The sequence below is a fragment of the Canis aureus genome, chromosome 18 (assembly GCF_053574225.1).
Source record: "Canis aureus isolate CA01 chromosome 18, VMU_Caureus_v.1.0, whole genome shotgun sequence".
Classification (NCBI taxonomy): Eukaryota; Metazoa; Chordata; class Mammalia; order Carnivora; family Canidae; genus Canis; species Canis aureus.
The window spans coordinates 34,070,424-34,075,695 of record NC_135628.1 but is presented as its reverse complement, the minus strand read 5'-3'; the positions used below and the strand labels follow the sequence as shown (position 1 = coordinate 34,075,695).

The 5,272-nt window shown below is 33.6% G+C and overlaps 1 pseudogene; it reads right to left on the bottom strand.

Annotated features, from left to right (window-relative positions):
* Window positions 1-922: 922 nt before the first annotated feature.
* On the bottom strand, window positions 923-4,781 carry LOC144289164 (ATP synthase F(0) complex subunit f, mitochondrial pseudogene; annotated as a pseudogene).
* Window positions 4,782-5,272: the final 491 nt, after the last annotated feature.

Sequence of the window (5,272 nt, the reverse complement as noted above, 5' to 3'; positions counted from 1 at the left end):
TAGCTGTCCAGCATTCTCAGCACCATTTGTTGAAAAGATTGTCTTTTCCTTATTGTATATACTATTGCCTCTTTTACAGATTGATTGGCCATATAAGCGTGGTTTATATCTGGGCTCTCCATTCTGCTCCATTAATCTATGTGTCTACTTTTGTCCTACAGATACTGTTTTTTTTTTTTTCCCCTCCCCTCTCCAGATACTGTTTTGATTACTATAGCATTGTAACATAATTTGACATCTGGGATTATGATACCTCCAGCTTTGTTCTTATTTCTCAAGATTACTTTGGCTATTTGGGATCTTTTATGGTTCAATACAAATTTTAGGATTATTTTTTCTAGTTTTGTGAAAATATTATAGGTTTTTTAATAGAGATCACATTCAATTTGTACACTGCTTTGGGTAGGATGGACATTTGTGAAATATTAATTCTTCCAATCCACAAGTATATGTTTATTTGTATCACCTTCAAGTTCTTTCATCAATGTCTTAAAGTTTTAAGTATAGGTCCTTCAATGCCTTGCCTAAATTTATTCCTATTTATTGTTTTTGATGCAATTGTAAATGTGATTGTTTTAATTTCTCTTTCTGCTAGTTCATTAGTGTGTAAAAACAATTGATTTCTGCATATTGTGTATCCTGTAATTTTACCAAATTCATTAGTTCTAATAGTTTTTTAGTGAAAATTTTTAGGATTTTCTCTATACAATATCATTTGGATGTCTTTCTTTTTCTGGTCTATTTGCTATGGATATGATTTCCAGTACTATGTTGAATATAGTTGTCAGAGTGGGCATTCCTGATCTTAGAGAAAATAGTTTCAGTTTTTCATTATTATGATATTAGCTGTGGATTTGTCATATAAATGTGTTTTTTTTTTACCAGTCAACTATTATTGGATATTAATTGTGAATTAGGCAATGGAAGGATTCAAGGATGCCAGGCAAAAGTCATGGTCAGGAATGCCAAATGTGCTTCCACACTGGGCCCTCTTCAGTGGTACTTGCATAACCGTTCATGTTTGAGCTCCTTGTAAGAATGACAGTAGTTGAAAAGCACATAAGCAGCCAGCACCATAGAAATCCCAGCAACACACCCTTTCTTCACATTGATATACTTGCTGTAATACCAGTAGTAACCTTTTTGAAATGTTCCAGCAATGCCCTTAGGGGTGAAATCCGCATCTGTATCCAGCCTGGCAGCTCTCCTAGTTTCACCTCCATGAGCTTCTTTTCCTTCACTGGAATGGATGAACAACACCATCTTGGAGTCCTGGGTGTCCCTAAATGTGTTTTATTGTGTTGAGTTATCTTCCCTTCATATCCACTTTGTTGAGTTTTTACTATCAGTAGATGTTGAATTTTGTCCAATGCTTTTTCCTTGTCTATTGAGATTGTTACATGATTTTTATCACATGTGATGTATCACATTGATTTCTGGACATTGAACTTTCTCTTTATCCCTGCAAGTAAACCCCCTTGATCATGATAAATCATCCTTTCAGTGCATTTTGATTTTGGTTTGCCAATATGTTGTTGAGGATTTCTGTATCTATATTCATCAAAGATCTGGGTCTGTCATTTTCTTTTTTGCACTATATCTGCCTGGATTTGGTATTAGGGTAATAACAGCCTCATTTTTTAAAGATTTTATTTATTTATTCATGAGAGACACATAGAGGGAGGCAGAGACATATGCATAGAGAGAAGCAGGCTCCTTGCAAGGAGTCAGATAGGGAACTTGATCCCAAGACTCCAAGATCACATCCTGGGTCAAAGGCAGACACTTAACCACTGAGCCACCCAGGCGTCCCAATAACAGCCTCTTAGAATGAATCTGGAAACATTCCTTCCCTCTCCTATTTTTTTTTTTTTTTTTTTTTTTTTTGGAGGAGTTTGAGAGGGATAGGGTCTAACTCTTCTTTACTTGTTTGGTAGAATTCACCTGTCAAGCTACCTGGTTCTGGACTTATGTTGTTGGGAGTTTTCTAAATTACTTAACTTCATCACCAGGAATCAGTCTGTTCAGATTTCTATGTCTTTTTGATTCAGTCTGGAAATATTGCACATCTCTAGGAATTTGTCCACTTCTAGGTTCTCCAATTTATTGACATATAATTTTTTGTAGTATTCTAGTTCTTTGTATTTCTGTGGTGTTGGTTGGAAGTTTGTAATTTCTGATTTTGAGTTCTGTTTTTCATGATGAGTCTGCCTAAAGGCTCTTTAGTATTTTTCAGTTTTTCAAAGAACCAGCTCTGAATTTCATTGATATCTTTTTTTAAGTCTCTTTCATTAATTTCCTCTCTGATCTGTGTTATTTCCTTTTTTCTACTAACTTTGGGCTTTGTTCCATTTCTAATTCCTTTAGGTGTAAGCTTAGATTATTTGAAATTATTCCTGTTTCTTGAGGTAGGCCTATAATGCTGCAAACTTCCCTTCTGGACTTCTTTTGCTGCATCCAAAGATTTTGAAATCATTCTGTTTCCATTTTCATTTGTCTCTAGGTATTTTTTAATTTCTTCTTTGATTTCTTCACTGACTCTTTGGCTGTTTAGTAGAATATTGTTTAGCCTCTATGTGTTTGGAAGGTTTTTATTTTTTTCCTTGTTTTTCTTAAAACCGAGTTCTCATTTCATAATGTTGTGGTTGGAAAACATGCTTGGTATGATTTTAATCTTAAGTTTATTGAGATTTGTTCTCTGGCCTAACATGTGGTCTATCCTAGAAAATGTGTTTCATGTGCAACTGAAAGGAATGTGTATTCCGCTGTTTTTGGATTGAAAGTTTGGTACATATTTGTTAGGTTCATCTGGCCTAATGTGTCATTCAAAGCAATTTTCTTACTGACTTTCTACCTGAATGATCTATCCATTGATGTAAGTGAGATATTAAAGTCTCCTACTTTTACTGTATTACAGTCTATTTATCCCTTTATGTCTGCTAATATCTGCTTTATACGTTTAGGAGCTCCTATGTTGGGTTAATAAATATTTACAGTTGTTACAGTCTCTTCTTGGATTGACACTTTTATTATTATGTAACACCTTTCTTGTCTCTTGCTACAATCTTTGTTTTAAAGTCTATTGTGCCCAATATAAGTAATTCTACCCCAGTATATTTTTTTGCTTGCATTTGCATGCAATATTTTTTTCTATCCCTTCACTTTCTGTATATGTCTTTAGGCCTGAAGTCTTTTGCAGGCAGCATGTCGGTGGGTCTTTTTTTTTTCTTTTTAATCCAGTCATATCTTTTGATTGGAGCACTTTCTGTCCCTTCCCTCTGGCTCCATAACCACCCCCCTTCATACTATTTCTAAAATAAATAAATAACTATAATTTTTTTTAATTCTTACTTTGTAATGCTCATATGCCATCAACTTTAATAACATTCGCTTTCCATTTCTACATTCTCAAAATTATTTTATGAAACTTCATTTTACATGGTCTTATATACATGCATACGTATATTAGGAAAATTTATATTTATAGCAAAAATATTTCTTTTTAAAGATTTTATTTATTTATTGAGAGAAAGAGAATGCAAGCAGGGAAGAGGGAACAACTGGAGAGGGAGAATCCCAAGCAGACTCCATGCTGAGCATGGAGCCATGCCGGGCTTGATCCCATGACCCGGATACCATGACCTGAGCTGAAATCAAGAGTCAGATCCTTATCCACTAAGCCACACAGGTGTCCCCCCAAAATTTTTTTTGTCAAGAATCTAAATTATTACACATTTTATAATAATATAATAAAGTAGGTCTACTATTGACTTTTTGAGAAATAGAAATTATGAGAAATCCAACTTATTTTCAGTTTTCAGTATCACTATCATATGTCTAATCTGAAACAATGTATTTTCAGATTCAGTGCTTTTAGAAGATCTTATTCACGTTAATTTCATGAAAGATTATCCTATTACTGAAAAAATAAGCATCCATTTCACTAGAACATGAAATGAATCAATGAAAGAAAAAAATCTCCTTGCTTTATCAATCAATTTAAATCATTCGAGTAGCTTATGAATAGAAGTTTTTGTAACCACAAATAGCTTTTAGTTGGAAGCAAAATGTTAAATCAGTTTTTATAATTTTTGGCATTAGGAATAAAAATCAACTCTATCGACATTCAGTAGAAACAAGAACATAATACATCCTGAAGTTATTGAAACCAAATCCCACATTAATCTATTGCAGCGATTTACTGAAACAATCATTACCATATCAGAATTGCCATTGGATATTAGACCTAAGAAACGTATATCTACCTTCTTACCTTGTGAGCAGTTAGGCTGAATGGATACTGCTCTTCCCCTTGTCCCTCCCCCTTTCATTCTCCCTTCCTCCCCCTAGTGTTGTAGAAAAATAGTTTGAGAAAGACACCTTTTCATTATTCTATAATCGTTTTCAAATTCATGATGTTTGACAAGAATTAAATGTGTAGTTATGAATCTATACTTGTTGTGGTAGCACTTTTCTGATTTGCAAACAAATTGCTCCTTAGTGAGATAAACAGACAAAATAGTACCTTTTGGGGGGTAAAAAAAATGGGCTTTCTTTTTAAGTAAGGGAAATTTAGTCTTGAGAAATAAGTGAATTGATTTTCAAAGAATGATCAAATTTCTCCACTTCTTCAAATAAAGTTCCAATGTAGCAATGTATAGCAGTAAAGAGCCCCCTTGTGAGGTATTATTTTACTGTTCTGCACTGTAAGAATACAATGGCTATTAAAAACAAGTTCTAACATACTTACAGTATTTCTTACTGTCAAACCATATTGCCATAGTTCGTGATATTAACTTCACTTAAAGAAAATGTATTTCAGATATTCTTGGGAACTGAAAAATCTGTGTAAATTATACTCTAGCATTGTTCACATGAAGAAATTGTAGAAGAAAGGTCTTTAAAACACCAAAACATATGGATTACCTGGAGCTTTTTTTTTTTTAACAGAGCATGATTATGAATACATTCATGTTTATTTGCCCCAACCTCAAGTTTTGAATGTTTTTAAGGGAAGTGAGAAAAATAGATTTTGGTGAAAATGAAAGGAGGATATGTAAGTCTCAAGAAAGGAGGATATGTAAGTCTCAACCCCATGACCTGAGTTTGAAGCACAGAGATATTGTTCTTATCTATAAACTTTGCCTTTGAGAGTTAAACATAACAAAGAATGTATACTGGGTAAGAGCAAATGCTTTGGGAATACTAACTTATTCATCAAATCAACACTTACTAAGTGTCTACCATACACAGCTCCAAATAAAGATAGGTA